The sequence below is a fragment of the Sus scrofa genome, chromosome 18 (genome assembly GCF_000003025.6).
Source record: "Sus scrofa isolate TJ Tabasco breed Duroc chromosome 18, Sscrofa11.1, whole genome shotgun sequence".
NCBI classification, from domain to species: Eukaryota; Metazoa; Chordata; class Mammalia; order Artiodactyla; family Suidae; genus Sus; species Sus scrofa.
The window spans coordinates 32,013,158-32,030,278 of record NC_010460.4 but is presented as its reverse complement, the minus strand read 5'-3'; the positions used below and the strand labels follow the sequence as shown (position 1 = coordinate 32,030,278).

General features: G+C 34.5%; 1 protein-coding gene across 1 annotated transcript in view; it reads right to left on the bottom strand.

Moving 5' to 3' along the window:
• PPP1R3A (protein phosphatase 1 regulatory subunit 3A) overlaps positions 1 to 17,121 on the bottom strand; it is a 42,283-nt gene that overhangs the window by 9,671 nt on the left and 15,491 nt on the right. The window lies entirely within an intron of this gene.

Sequence of the window (17,121 nt, the reverse complement as noted above, 5' to 3'; positions counted from 1 at the left end):
TTTTCTCCTAGTGAATTTTTTCAATAACCTTTTCTGCAACAAAAGAAATCCAGAGTGTTGACAATGGGTAATAAACTTGTTCAGTAGAGCCTCGTCTTCATTTGCATGAAATGCTAATCTTATTTCAACAAATCACAAAAAAGTTGCAAATTCTTCCATCCTTACTATATGAGGTGATTCAGTTTTGTATACATTTATGATGCTTAACCTCAGTTTCACCAAAACTATTTTGTACCTTATAATAGAGCCAGAAATGAATAATATATTTTCATTAGAAAAATATAGTATTTCCACAATTGATACTGATTTAATCTATAAATCTGTATTGTTTAATGAGGCCAATAACTATACAGAGATTCATTTTTGTGGAATGCAACTGCAAACTAATGCGTTTTTCTTCTACATGTATATAAAATCTACAAACTTAAAAATTTATAAACCACTAATCAAATACTAAACAGATATAATCAAGTCAATAATTCCTGCTTCATCTTTAGTCCCATAACAATTCTGAAAATCTCATTTGTGGAGGGATAATAATAACCTTTTAAAGCTTTTTTTTTTTTTTTTTTTTTTTTGTCTTTTTGCCTTTTTTTGAGCTGCTCCTGTGGTATGTGCAGGTTCCCAGGCTAGGGGTCTAATTGGAGCTGTACCCGCTGGCCTATACCAGAGCCACAGCAACTCGGGATCCAAGCCGCTTCTGTGACCCACACCACAGCTCACAGCAACACCAGATCCTTAACCCACTGAGCAAGGCCAGGGATCGAACCCTCAACCTCATGGTTCTTAGTCGGATTCGTTAACCAGTGTACCAGGACAGGAACTCCAAAAAAAGCCTTTTACTTTTGCCTAAACAAAATGTTATCCATCATTTTTCTTATTCAATTCTCTAAAATGTTTTAATTTAAAAATGATTGCATCAAAAGGAAAGGAATCTGTTTTTAACTCACTTCAGATGTAAATAATTAGTGACCAAACTGTATATGCTTTTATTAATATCTTACAAAAACATGTAAATACAGAAATATAGGGGAGAAATCTTAGGTTTGGGGATAAATACAAGAAAGAGAAGCTGAAATAGATGAAATTGAAATATTATATAAAATGTCTGTTAAAAAATCTAATAGAAGATGTGTAAGTCTCCTATAGGGAAAAGAATAAAAAATATAAAATATCAATAAATATTAAAGACCTAGAAATTATTGAGAGAGATACCATATTCATAGTTAGCAAGAAGATATATGAAAACATAAATATAGTCAGTCACCACTATTAGAAAACAGAGAAATGCAAGTCAAGATCACAAGGAAATACTCTACCTATTTAATTGATAAAAATTGCTACCAACTGCATAAAATTGAACCAATCAAAATGCCTGTAAACAGAAATATATGTATAAAACTTGTCATTTCATAAGAGGAATATTATATAGCACTCAAAGTTAATAGCCACAGAGACATGCAACAACATGTATAAATTATAGCAACATAATATTAAATGAACGGTCCAAAAACATTGCATCAGAAGATGTTCTTTTTATTGACCTAAAAGTTGCTAAAATAATTTATGTGTTATGTATCAAGGAACACATAAATTATAATAAAACATTATATAAACAAGAAAGCTTGATTTTTCAAGATTGTGGTTGCATCGGGTGGGCAAGTTAGAGGAAAGGAAAGAGGAAAAGAAATGGTGAGATGCTGAGTGCCTTGAGTAGCAGTTTTTTAGGTGCTTATTATTTAAAATATCTAAATAGTTATATTCTAGTTCCAGATAATTTATTAAGAAAAATTGGTTTCTTTCTGGCCTAAATTACTGGATTCTACAGATAAAATCTCACTACCAAATTCAAAGTATCTGTTATATGACCAATTGCATTTAAAGGGTATAATTAAAACAACTTTAGAAATTTGAGGAAAAAAGCAAAGAACTTGATAGTTGATGATGATTAAGACCCAGAACTGTATATAGTTGTGGTATAAATGAAACGTATCAATGAATGTTTTTAGTCTCCCCTTTCTATTCTCTCAGTCCTTGTTGAGCAAAGGAGTTTCTTACTGGTCTGTATTCCCAGTGGATAACACAGTGCCTGACACATAATAGTGGCATAATAAATGCTGCCAAATAAATGCACACCTTCCTTTTTACTCTTCCCTTCTCCCTACTTCTTGCCAATATTATCATAACATTATTCTTCTTTTCTTTCCTCATTAAAATTTAGTTTTATAAAATGTTCAAATAAATTAAAGCATGCATATTTCTGTGTGTCTTATAATGTTTAAAATAACACTCCCTCCAAAGTTCAAAACAGTGCTTTTATTTATGGGTTTAAATAATTAATCAAAAAATTTAAAAGCTTCTAATACAAATTGAGAGTTAAAAAGTCAAAAATGTGCGTATTTTATGGAGGGGTAGTTCATTTCTAGTGCACTTTAAATCATATAATCTAGTCACTAGTATCATTTAATCATTCTTCTAATAGATATTTTGAATACTCACCATAAGCCATAAGTTCTAATAAACACTGGAAAATCAAAATGAATATGCATACAGTTTCTTACCTCAAGGAAGCTATAATGTAATGATGGAAACAGAAATATCAACAGGCAATTATTATAATATGACAAATAATAAAATAAATAATAGGATATAATTTCTCTTAGAGAAAAAAAAGAACAGAAATGAGGAGGGCACTCAGAGAAATCAGGGAGTTCTTCACAAAAGAAGTAATATTCTAAATTATATTTTAGGAAAAGTAGGAGTTTCTCAATTAGAGACGAATGGTAAGGTCATTCCAGGCAGAATGAATAAGAAGTGGTCAGCTGCATTGTTTGAAACTATTTTCTCCCTTTCTGTAGGTTGTCTTTTTTTTTTTTTTTTTTTAATGGTTTCCTTTTCTGTGCAAAAGCTTATAAATTTGATTAGGTCCCACTGGTTTATTTTTGTTTTTATTTCTATTGCTTTGGGAGACTGGCCTAAGAAGATATTTGTACAGATGTCAGAGAATATTTTGCCTACGTTCTCTTCTGGGAGTTTTATGGTGTCTTGTCTTATGTTTAAGTCTTTAAGCCATTTTGAGTTTATTTTTGTGCATGGTGTGATGGTGTGTTCTAGTTTCATTGATTTACATGCGGCTGTCCAGTTTTTCCAGGACCACTTACTGAAAAGACTTTCTCCCATTTTATCTTCTTGCCTCTTTTGTCAAAGATTAATTGACTCTAGGTGTCTGGGTTTATTTCTGGGTTCTCTATTCTGTTCCATTGTTCTGTATGGCTGTTTTTGTACCAGTACCACACTGTATTAATTACTGTAGCTTTTTAGTATTGTCTTAAGTCTTGGAGAGTTGTACCTCTTGTTTTGTTTTTGTTCCTCAGGATTGCTTCGGCAATTCTGGGTCTTTTATGGTTCTATATACATTTTTGGATTGTTCATTCTAGTTCTGTGAAAAATATCATGGGTAATTTGATAGGGATTGCATTGAATCTGTAGATTACTTTGGGTAGTATGGCCATTTTAATGATACTAATTCTTCCAATCCAGGAGCATGGAATATCTTTCCATTTCTTTGAATCCTCTTTAGTTTCCTTGGTTAATGTTTTATAGTTCTTAGCATATAAATCTTTCACCACCTTGACCAGGTTTATTCCTAGATGTAATTTTTAGGGGGGCAATTTTAAAAGGTATTATACTTTTATATTCCTTTTCTAATATTTCATTGTTAGTATGCAGAAATGCAACCAATTTTTAAATGTTAATCCTGTATCCCGCTACTTTGCTGAATTCGTTGATCAGTTCAAGTAGTTTTTGTGTGGAGTCCTTAAGGTTTTCTGTGTCTATAGTATCACGTGATCTGCACAGAGTGACGATTTGACCTCTTCTCTTCCAATTTGGACACCTTTTGTTTCTTTGTTTATCTAGTTGCTGTGGCTAGGACTTACAATACTATGCTGAATAAAAGTGGCTGACGAGGGCTTAATCTCCAAAATATACAAACAGTTCAAACAACTCAACAGCAAAAAAAAAAAAACTTGAAAAATGGGCAGAAGACCTGAATAGACATTTCTCTAAAGAAGACATTAAAAATATTCAATATCACTAATTAAAGAAATGCAAATCAAAACTACAATGAGGTACCATCTCACACTGGTCAGAATGACCATCAATAGTAATTCTACAAATAATGAGTGCTGGAGAGAGTGTGGAGAAAAGGGAACCCCCCCCACACACACTGTTGGTATAAATGTAAATTGGTACAACCGCTATGGAAAACAGTATGGAGGTTCCTTAGAAAACTAAATATAGACCACCATATGATCCAGCAATTCCACTGCTGGGCATATATCTGGGCAAAACTTCCATTCAAAAAGATACATGCAACCCTATGTTCACTGCAACACTATTCACAACAGCCAAGACATAGAAACAACCTAAATGTCCATCAACAAATGAATGGATTAAGAAGAAGTGGTACATATGCACAATGGCATACTACTCAGCCATAAAAACAACAAAATGATGCCATTTGCAGCAACATGGACAGAACTAGAGATTCTCATACTAAGTAAAGTAAGTCAGAAAGGGAAAGACAAATGCTATATGATATCACTTATATCTGGAGTCTAATATATGGCACAAGTGAACCTATCAACAGAAAAGAAAGAAACTCATGGACATGGAGAATAGACTTGTGGCTGCCAAGGGGTAGGGAATGGGGTGGACTAGGAGTTGGGGGTTAGCAGATGCAAACTATAGCATTTGAAGTGAATAAGCATTGAAATCCTGCTGTATGGCACAAGGAACTATATCTAATCACTTATGATGGAACATGATGGAGAATAGTGTGAGAAAAAAATGTGTGTGTATATATATACGCATTTGTGTGTGTGTGTGTGTGTGTGTGTGTGTGTGTGTGTGTGTTTAACTGGATCACTTTGCTGTAAAGCAGAAATTGACAGAACATTGTAAATCAACTATAAAAAAATTTAAAAAGAAAATTGTCAAAGATATAAAGGCAAAGAAGCACAAAAGGAAGAGACCCTTCCAGAAACAATGAAATGCTCAGAGGATTTGACTGTGTTTGGGGGAAAGAATACCAAAGAATAGAACTAGAATTAGTTGGAGCCAGCTTTAAAAGGCCTGGCATGCCAGGCAAAGGGGGACTGAATTCTTTTTGTACTTTTAAACCAGTGTTTTGTTGAGGGTGAGGTGGGGAGTGGAGCAGTTAAGAGGGAGAGAGATGTGGTCAGATTTACATTTTGGGACCAACCTCTGGAAGTATATTTAAGGATCTCAGAAGAGCCTGGATGGGATGAGCCGTAGTGAAACAGGAAGATAAGTCGCGAGGCTTGATATCTCAGACACAAATGATGACTGTTAGAGGTGATGGCAATGAGGAAAGAGAAGAGGAATCAAATTTGAGTTAAACTTTTATTTTCAGGGCTGCACCTTTGGCATATGGAAATCCCAGCTAGGTGTCAAATCGGAGCTTCAGCTGCTGGCTACAGCCGCAGCCACAGCAAGGCAGGATCCTTAACCCACTGAGCGAGGCCAAGGACTAAACCTGAATCCTCATGGATACTAGTCAGGGCTGAGCCTCAGTGTGAACTCCCTGAGTTAAACTTTGATGTAGCACCAATGTGATTTGTTGATCAATTCTCTGTATGTGGGTTTTTAAAAATGCCTTCTTTCTGCCTGATCTTTGTGTTCATGAGATTTAGAAATCTAATATTTTCCTCTCCAGGACCTAAGCAAGGGGGAGTTAAGTCCGGTATTAACTGAGACTCCTGTACTACTAGTCAGTAAGTTCTTAAATTGGTTTGCTAGTTGGTGTCTGATGTCTTGCAGGCTGGGTAACTGCTTCCCAGGTACCATGTAGACACAGTTTTTAGCCTCCTTCTCTCATCTCTGTACATGTGCCTAGAAAGTACACCAACAAGTTATGCCCATGTTCCTGGCTTCTATTCTAGTCAATTCCTAGTGAAAGAGAAAGAAAAATCTGAAATCAAATCTCAATCTTTACCACTGTGTACCAATTACTAAGTCACTTGCTAGGCATTCAACCTCCAACAAGGTACTTAACCTATGTCTCATTTTTCTCCAAAATGTTGCATAGTCCTTACACAGGGAAGTTATTTAGCATAATTCCCAATAGGCAAAAGTATTTAATAAATGTATTATTATCATCGCTACTGTTATTACCATTATTATTAGTAAATATGTAGTAATTTCCACACTGACGATTAGTTCTCCACTGCCACAGTACCTAATTCTCATGCTTCTCCTTTTACTGGGATTTATCTACAATTTTTAAAGTTTACTCCATTGTCTAATATCTTTAAATCATGATAAATTTTTTTCACACATTGCTTTTAAGAGTAAATTGACAGGAGTTCCCATTGTGGCTCAGTGGAAATGAATCTGAGTAGCATCCATGAGGATGCACTTTTGATCCCTGGCCTTGCTCAGTGAGTTAAGGATCCAGCATTGCCATGAGCTGTGGCACAGGTTGCAGACGCAGCTCAGATCTGGCATTGCTGTGGCTGTGGCATAGGCCGGCAGTTACAACTCTGATTCAACCCCTAGCATGGGAACCTCCATATGCCACAGGTGCAGCCCTAAAAAGACCAAAAAAAAAAAGAGTAAAATTGACAGCCTGTGATAGCATACTTACTTAGTCTTTTAAAAATATGCCTTTATTATCAAAAGTTCACCCTCCAAAGAAAAATCACTAGCTCATCAGTGAAAGTAACTTTTGATTTGAAAGAATCCTCTCCAAATACAGTGTGCATAGGAATGCTAATTCACACTTTCTGTTATTACCCGATTGATTTATTCAGTGTCAGAGTTTAGGCACCTTGTTAATATTCTTGCAGTTTCTGGGTATGTGGCACTTCTGCTTTTGGAGTTATGGTTAATTTTAACGCTGTCAAATGTAGTAGTTTCAGTATAAGTAATAATATCATTTTTCCTGAGTTTCTGTAATGCTATTGTGCTCAAAGCTCAGATGTCTCTTAAAACATGAGTGAAACCTTTCTGAGACCTGTTCCACACAATCTAAGTCTGATGTGATGGAATTACCCAGCTAGACAGGGTAAATGTCAGGATTAAGTTGTAGGTAGCAGAAGTATAACTCTGTTCCAAGAGGAATCAAAAAGTTGGCATAAAAAAGGATCATTTCCAAAGTGAGTCATGAATATTGTATTTGTGTCTCTTTAACACTGCTTTAAAGTATTCAGCACTGCCTAAAGAAACCAACATGGAATTCTTGGGCATCCCCTCTCACTTTCTGATAAACAGCTACAAGGTAAATATTGAACTCCTTAAGAAGGAAGTGAGTCTGCCCTCTTTGTTCAAAGCTTGTGAGATCATTTCCTCTACCCTCCTTACCTAAAGAAAGGAATATAAATGGAGAGCTGTTAAGTTAGAAATAATGTGTACTTCATTTGAGATCTTTTTAAGCATAATATATTAATATTAGCATTGCTAAGTGGATACTTACAGAAATACTGAAATAGTTTTCCTGGAATAAATAATTACATATTACATACTGTTTATTTTCATAATTGTGTGGTAATGTTTCTCTAAAAACTGACTTTTTAGTATTCCAACATTTAAAAGCCACTTGTGAGTTGGAGTAAGGAGGAAAGCAGAATTTTGTACTTAATGAGAGATAACCAACTGCTGGGGCTTAATATCTATTCCTTCGGTGTTACAATATCGATAGCCTTCTTTTGATCCGGGCTAAGCTGAAAGCAGAGAAGTATTTCATCAGAAGAGAGACAATTACAGAGATAAATGTCTAATTGTGAACAGAAGTGTCTTGGGAAAAAAAAAATTAAAGGTATAAACTCAAGAAGGAATTTAGGATGAAAAGATAAATTCAGTTCCTCGATGCTAATGCCAGAAAAGAAAACAAAATTAAGACAGTTTTGCATTAATAACAGGGACTGAAAAAAGCAAGAAATAACCTCAAAGAAAAAACATCAAAAAATGTTAAGTGGCTTTGTATTTCCTTTAGATGCTGAATCTGGAGACTAATAACGAATATGGTAAGGAGCATGGTTTTGTGGGCATCACATTCCAAATCTTCAAAGTGGAAGCTCTGAATTAGGTTAGGGATATCAAATACCATACTCTCATGCTGGCCTCCCTCTCTGGCACCCATGGCAAGCACTGATAACAGATCAATGGGTTTCTTTGCTGAGACCAGATAGAGCCCCTTGCCCCTTCTCTACCCAGCCAGGCAGCCACAACCCATCAAACCCTCTATTGCTCAAAATGGAAACAATTTGCCTTTCTCGGTTTTGATATTAAATAACATCCTTCCAGTTTTAGAGTTCCATATTTATATAACTAATAGTATTCATGAATGTAATTTTGAAATGCTTTATTTAGAAATTGCTTAAATTTTTTTCAAAAGATATATCAGTACTAGTAGGATCAATAAAAATAACTGTTAAAATTGCAATAAAAAGATAAATTCTCAATTAAATCTCATGGTCAGCAGTTTACATTTAATCCCTACAGAAATCCTACTCACACAATCCGTGAGTTAGTTTTATATTATTTATAATGCAGATTATACAATAATTTTTCCCCACATTATTTTACTATATCCAGGTAAAATTTTTCAATAATAGAACATTACCAATATCTACAACTGATTGGGACAAACAGATGTATTGGATAATACATATGATATAATTTATTACTTTAAATATGTAATCATAAACCATGGCAAACCACAAGCCCCTTGAGTAAACTCTAGTGAACTGCTCAAGCATTTAAATAACTAAGAACATACCACCACATTAGTGACCAGATGGTTTTATTGAGTCACTTTCCTGTTTTCCATAAAGCTGACTTGCTATGTTCCTAAAAATCTTTGCTATTTCTTTTAGTAAATTAGAACATTGCCTATTGCCTCAGTGCTTGATCTTGAAAATGTCCTGAAAACAGTTGTACCATGCCTTCTTGCAAGAAATTTCAAAAGCAGAGAAAGACGCAACTAAATATATAATCTTGTTGAAGTATTCTTTGGTAAGTTTTTTTTTTTTTTTCCACAGTTTCTTCATTTCCTATGTCTTTGTCTCCTGCCAAGGATTGCTATTTTCAAATCTCCTTTGTCATGTCAAAGTGGTAGGTGCTATTTTTTTCTTGCTCACCCCACCTGACAGGAATCTGGGAGAAAAAAACTATTTGGATTTAACACTGTGATTGAATCTGGTCATTGTGTGCAATTTTGTAGGGATGTGATCTCTTTAGAGTGTCTTCTAAATAAGTACTAAATTGTGAGGATCTAGTGCATAATTAGGTTGAATCTTGGAGGTTTAGGTGCGGATCAAAAATAAAGTGGTAGGTTGCTTTGGAAGATGTGTAATTACAAGCAGAATCCATGAATTTCAAACAGAAGACTTATAGGTAAACCTGGCCCGGGGACTCCTCTGCTACAATCTGCAAATTATATTCTATCGAGAGAGAAATGTAAGAGTTTTTAAGTGATGGATACTGGGCAAACTAAATATATATCTGAGAGATATCAGGACTTTATTGGCCTAAAGTTCTTATTTTACCTAAGATCTTAATGAAAGTAATTTTTACCTGTGGAGCAAGTGGGTGACAAGAAACTAGTGATTGTCCAGCTGAGAGTCTTACTACTGCAGAAGTCTGACTTTCTTATTTGCCACAATTTCCTTGCAAAATAATTCCTAACAGCTTTATACCACAACTATCCTTAAAAAAATATCGGTGTACTGTAATGCTTATTTTTTTCTAAGGATAGTAAGTCTTAGGCATTATATTCTTCATAATGATACTGATTTGTTTGTGGTTCTGTAAAAAGTTATTATCATAGAGTCGTAACCGTGAGCCAAGTAATTGCAGTTAAGAAAATCTTGATTAAACATGTTTTCTCTGTGGAATCTATGCATAAGTATCACCTAAGATACTCAGTTTGTCAAATGCTGAGATTTGACACCCAAACTCTACAGAATTTGTATTACACATATTCTTCTGAAAACTGTTTTAAGAAAAAGTAATTTAAAATGTAAAATGGGGAGTTCCCTTCATGGCTCAGTGGTCAACGAATCTGACTAGGAACCATGAGGTTGCTGGTCCGATCCCTGTCCTTGCTCAGTGGGTTAAGTATCCGGCGTTGCCATGAGCTGTGGCACAGGTTGCAGACGTGCTCGGATCCTGTGTTGCTGTGGCTCTGGTGTAGGCCGGTGGCTACAGCTCCAATTAGACTCTTAGCCTGGGAATCTCCATGTGCCTTGGGAGCAGCCCTAGATAAGGCCAAAAAAAAAAAAAAAAAAAAAAAAAAAAAAAAGTAAAATGGTATTTCCAGTGTATGTGTGGAAAGGTTGTGTTTGGAAGGGTTAGGAGTGGGAATGAAAACAAAGGAGCACGAAACTTTCAGTCTTTGAAATCAAATCCCTCTGAAGTGACACGTTTCAGAAGGATCTCTTGCCCAAGTGAGAGAAGAATCTGACCACCTCACCTGAGCATGAGACCTCTGTTTTTCGCCAGGATAGTACAGTTTATGCGTGATTTTCCTTTTTTTTTGTTGTTGTTTGGTTTTGTTTGGGTTTTGTTTTTTTTTGTTTTGTTTTTAATGGGGAATAAATTGTCAAACCTCTCCAACTCTTTCCCCAGCTTTTGTCCAATTCCTGTCTCTTGATAGAGAATTCCATGTATCAATACTCTTCCCATCTGGAGAATAAATCAGGTGAAATGATGTATAATAAAACTATTGGTAGCACGGTTCTTCAATATTTCATATAGGTGATCGTAGGTCTTATGTTTGTAACTAAAAAAATATCTTAAATATAATAGTTAGGGTTAACAAAAGTCAAGGCATGCCAAATCAAGTTAGAAATGTTAAAATACTGCCTTTCTGTGACTGCTTTTAATTTAATATTAAATTTAAAAGTTAAGAAGTCCTCTTTTTAGATCCTTGGACCATTTATTTGTTGCTCTGAAATTAATATATGTCTAGTATTTTCTTTAAATTTAATTTTTAAAATTTCTATAGTTTTATATTATCAGCTACTTTTTTATATTTCTATAGTTTATATTATTTGCTACTGCTTTTTAGTTTTGTGTCTAGTAATCTCTATGATATGAAATCCATTGGAATTCATTTCCATTTTCAAGAAATTCAATTTCACTAACATTTTTAAACTAGCTATTCTACTTATGCTAATCACAGCATAAATTGATATATCAGGGAAAAGAGAAATATGGTAAATTGGGTTGGATGGTTTGTATTAAAATCCAAATAAGAAACCTATTATCAACCTGGATTTGTATTTAACTGCACTTGAAAAGTTTTCTAGGCAGACTCAGGAAGTCTTAAAGCATTATTTCTAAATTTAATGCTTTTGTGAATTTAAGTCACATGTTAAAATCATCTTAATGCACCTTTTTGTCAATTCTTCACAATAGTATTAACAAAAGGAAGGGAGGAGAGGATACATTTAAAAAGCAAATGAAAAAGAACTCAATGGAAGCCTATTAGGCGACCTGTTGATGAGCCTGTAAGAGAGGCATTAATATGCGGATCATTGACATGATAGGCCATAATGACTCCTCCAGGGACGCTCAGTCTATTGTGTCAGAGACTAGTTAGGGATTCATTAACGCAAAGACTCATGACTTCTTAATATGCAAATTATTAATGCAATGCACTGAGGCATACTCACAAGTGTCCACATCTCCTGTTACAGGTTTTCTTTGCCAGCCCTTCACCCACACCTTTGGTGAACTTGTATTTTCTTCCTTCTATCCTCTGTTGCAGATTTCTTCACAAAAGAGTCTATACTAGAGTGGAATCTACCACTTCCCGTTCAAAGACCTCCTCCTCTTCAGCTCACATTTCTTTAATTTAAGGCAGGTTTATATGTACAAATCGCTTGAACATTTTGACAAAATCATTCAAAATTCACCACAAAGTCTGATTTGGTATTTTTCTCCAATGTTAAATGGGTTTTTGGCTTAAGGCAGAGCAATAAGAACAAAACTCTTATTTTTAAAAAATGAGACTGAAGCACAAATAGTGTAACCATTTGAATAATTTGCACTGAATAATTTGCACCCAAGGTGGATGGGGAGTAGTGGAATAGAAAAAAGAAAAAGAGAGCAGAGAAAGGCTATAAAAGAGGACACAAGAAAGAAAAGTGTAATTTAACTAAGGAAGAACAGTAAGTGTTCATATCAATATAGCACATTAAATGAGAAAATGGCTTTAAACCACTCAGTGTCTGGCATATAGCAGGAAATCAATAAGTATTAGCTACTATTATTACATCGACATTTGGAACTTTGCAAAAAGATGAAGTTAATATTCACATCCCCTATTGAAACAATAAGAAAAATGTTATGGCATGGAAGTTGTTCAGTCCTTGAATTAACATATTGTGAAGAAAGGGATCAAACTTATATTCCTTATTCTTGCAGCAGTATTGGCTACAGAACTCATGGAAAGGTACTCAAGTACCTTTTAAAGCTTATCCACATACCATGTATGAGAAATATATTATAACTTTTCATCTGGGACTTTATATGCTACTTATATTCATTTTCTGGCCATTTTATTGTAGCATCATCTAAAATATAATACAATCTCTTACTACTATTTCTCTACTGAATTTACCCTTACTTCTAAACTTATAAACCCTAAATTCTGCAGTGTGTCTATAGAAATCTATATATATTTATCATAAAATATTTTTATCCCCATAAAAAATTAGTAATATAATTTTTAAGTGAACAACTTTGTATGATTTACATTCTACAAAATCCACATTTTAAGTGTTCAATTCAATGATTTTTAGTTTATTTAGTACAGTTACAGAGTTGTGCAACCATCACCCAAATCTAATTTTAGTACATTGCTAGCACTCCCTTAATGAATATGCCCATTAGAGTTACTTTTTACTCCCAACCCAGGTCTATGCAACCGCTAATCTTTCTGTCTTAATATATTTGCCTTTTCTGGACATTTCTTATAAAGAGAATCATGCAGTTCTCTTTTGTGTCCTCTTTCATGCAGCAAAATGTTTTTGAGGTTTATCAATGTTGTGGGATGTATCAGTACTTCATTTTTATTGTTGAATAGTATTCCATTGTAAAGATACATCCCACTTTGCTTCTGCATTCACCAGTTGATGGGCATTTGAGTTATTTCCAAGCCTTTTGGCTCTTGTGGACAGGGTTTCTATGAACTTTACTTGCGAGTGTTTGCATGGACATATGTTTTCATTTCCCCTGGGTAGACACCTAGAAATTTATGGTAATTATGGATTATGGCTGGATTTAAGGTAATTCTATAATTTTAATTTCTCCACATATTCACTGACACTTGTTATTATCTGTCTTATTGATTATAGTCATTATAGTGGATGTGAAGGGATATTTCATTGTGGTTTTGATTTTCATTTTCATAGTAACTAATGATATTTAATACTTTTAATGTATTTATTGGTCATTAATATATCTTCTTTGGAAAAATATCTATTTAAATACTCTTAGCTCATTTTAAAATTGGTTGTCTTTTTATTATTGAGCTGTAATAGTTCTTCTGAATATAGGTCACTTATTAGGTATATGACTTATAAATGTTTTCTTCCATTCTGTGGGTTGTCTTTTCACTGTCTTAACTGTGTCTTTGGGGGTATAGAAGTTATTAGTTTGGATAATATCCAGGTAATATAATTTTAAAATTAGATTTAAGGTCTTTGCTACCTTGCAGAGATCCTATATAGAATCTATTTGATTCAAACCCTTTAAATTGGAGGCAATGTTATTTATACTGTAAATAATTTTATTAGTGTAGTTATCACATGCAACAAATTACATTTCATGTTCTTGCTCATGTTAATTTTAATACTAAATGCTAGAAAAGATCCACCAGTTATTGGTCCTAGCCAAGTTCTAGACTGGAGTACACTCATGTAGATTCAGAGATGATGCAGATAAACTCATAGATTCAAGAAAATAAGTCCAACTGATTTAAGAAGCTTGAAGTTCAAATACCATCTTACTCCTCTGGTGTCTTTCACTGGTAGAAATATAGTAGGCAGGAGGAGCTCATTGTGCCAAGATGACTCTCCAAGTTGAATACTTTGGATCCCTGATTAAACAGAGCAAAATTCATTGCCAGAAAATCCTAAAACAATAAAGTATGAAGGGCTCACTAAGACAGACTATGGTTAGAGATTAATAGAAGAGCAATATGGTGTTTGGGAAGGACAAGTTGAGAACCAGACATGAACTGAAAGGCAAAGAAGATGTGACTAAAGAATTTGGGCCATAAGCTAGGATTGCTGAAGGGGTCAAGTGCTAGAGCTGGATTCTGCATGGATGAAGATATGTTGCCAAAGATGGGCATCTCTGGCACACCTTTAACAAGGGAGCATAAGTCTTCGCAGTCAGTATTCTGAAGAAGACCACTATCAATTGGCTTTAAAAGGATTCAGTCCTTATACTGGACATCATGCTAGTCAGTATACTATTGGACAAAATTTAATGTGTGTTCATTCAACAAATTGTCGATCTGTGTTAAGTATCATGTTAGAAGTTAAACCACTAGCGTGAGCTGAGATTGAACCAACTCTGCCTTCACAGAGCTCACAGTCTAAAGAAGGATAAATGAAAACTGGCAGTTTAAAAATCTCAGGTATACCTTTCATGATTGGGGAAGCATGGAGTCCTACAGAAGAAAAAGCAGTTGACCCTTGAATAACATGTGTGAACTGGCAGGTCCACTTATTTGCAGATTTTATTTTTTTCAAAAGTAAACATTAAAGTACTACATGGTCTGCAGTTGGTTAAATCTGACAACGTGGAACCATGGATACAGATGAGCTGAGTATATGGAAGACTAATAAGTTATACTTAGATTGTCAGCTACACAGAGGGTCACCAACCCTAATCTCCCCATTTTTCAAAGGTTAACTGTAATAAGACCCATAACTCAAACTCAAGGAAAGCAGTGACAACTATATACATGTGTTGTAAGGAGAGCTCAGACTGGACCAGATCCTGTATGATTACAGATCATATTTAAAAGTTTGATTTTTCTAAATCATAAAATAAGTGCTTTTCAAAACAAAAACTAAATACTTTCTGAAAGTTTACTTCATTCTAAGTGGAAATTAACTTTACCATGCTATTTACTGTGTCTTTTCCCCTTCCCTGATTCATCATAAATGATGGGGTAAAAGTTCTTTAATAAATGCCTATTTATAAAGCTTATCTTTTATATCTGCCTTCCCATAGTCCTTAATGCTGCTATTGCTTAAAAATACCTCATGCCATATTTGCAAAGGTGTTATTTTATTTGCAAATTTTTCTTTGTTTTATTGTATTATTGTTTTTGTAGATACTGAGACTAAATTCTTTTCAAACTTTTTTTTTAAATTATAACTCAGAACACCTGTGTTTAGTCTTTTGTTTATATCACTCTCAACTCTGGTGCATATCAGAATCACTTCAGGAGCTTTTGAAAAATACCAATGCCTGTGACTTGCCTCAAAGCAGTGAAATGAGAGTCTTATAGTAGGATCTGGGTATGGGTACTTTATTTTTCCATCCTGTAATCAGCCAAGTTTAAGAAATACTAGTTTACACAACTATTCTACACTGGCTTTTACTATATCAATATATGGTTAGTGCAAAAATAAATCCTTCAGTAAAAATACTATGCTGTTAAGATTTTCTGTGAGGTGGGAGAAGAGGATATACAGAATCAAACAGGTTAGCAGTAATGTAAATTTTTTTTTTTCTTTTTGCCATTTCTTGGGCTACTCCCGCGGCATATGGAGGTTCCCAGGCTAGGGGTCGAATCGGAGCTGTATCCGCCAGCCTTCACCAGAGCCACAGCAACGCAGGATCCAAGCCACGTCTGCAACCTACACCACAGCCCACCGCGACGTGGGATCCTTAACCCGCTGAGCAAGGCCAGGGATCGAACCCGCAACCTCATACCACTGCGCCACGACGGGAACTCCAGCAGTAATGTAAATTTTATAGGGATTGTACTTCTGTTACTGTTAGGGCCATAAAACAATTAATTTTTACTCATCATGGGGATTACCAATCCATACATTAGTGAGTTTACTTAATTTATTTAATGACAGGAAATTTAGATGCTGTCTAGGGCAAGAAACAATCTTTTCTACCTTAAAAACTATATTTCTCATTGTAAAACTGATCATGTCTGTGAAGATTTAGACCTAGGTTAGTAAAATATTTTCCAATTGTACTATGTGGCAAATTGCCCAAACAATTTTTCTAAATGCAAGCCCCATAAAGTGTATTGCCAAGGATACTAGTTGGTTAGATCCCATAAAAGAGGCAATTAGTTTTGAGATGAAAATAATAGAGATGAGGTGATAGTTACTGAAAAAGGCAGAAAGTACAATTTATGGTTTAAATGTAAGTTCATGGATAATGCTAATAATTTAATGTGTTTGGGGTTTATAATGCGTAAAAGAATATTTCATATAAAATATTATATATACATATATTCTGGTCTTGTTTTTTCCACATTTTGTACGTAAACGAAGGCACTTGTAAGATTACATTTACTATTTTTCCAAATCATCATTTTACAATGGTGTGCATGATTTATATTTATATAGTGTTGATTTTATGAAAAATGTTTTATTATCACAGCTATCAATTTACATAAACCTAGGCAATATTTATGATACTAGTAGTTTATTTTCAGGACATTTTTAAAATAAAAATAATGATAGGTACAATTATTTAGTGCTTTTAAAGATAACTCAGATGTGGAATTCTTCCTTGATTAGATTAACTTAATACAACTCCCCCTTCACTAAGACAAAATTTGTGACTCAGTCTTTCATTGGAAAAGATAGACCTAAAGGATAGGATATAGGAATCTGGGTAGCCAGAGAAAGAACAAATGAACTCTCTAAGAGTTTGGTGTCAAAGATAAACTGCTGAAGACATGTTTTCATCAGTGCCTTTGCTGCACTGCCCCTTTCTCTTAGGGACCTTGTGGGTAGTGACTGGTCCTGTGGGAAATAAGCCCAAGGGTGTGTAGGAAACCTAAGGAGTATGAGAACCTAATGCAAACAGAAGGAGAGGTCC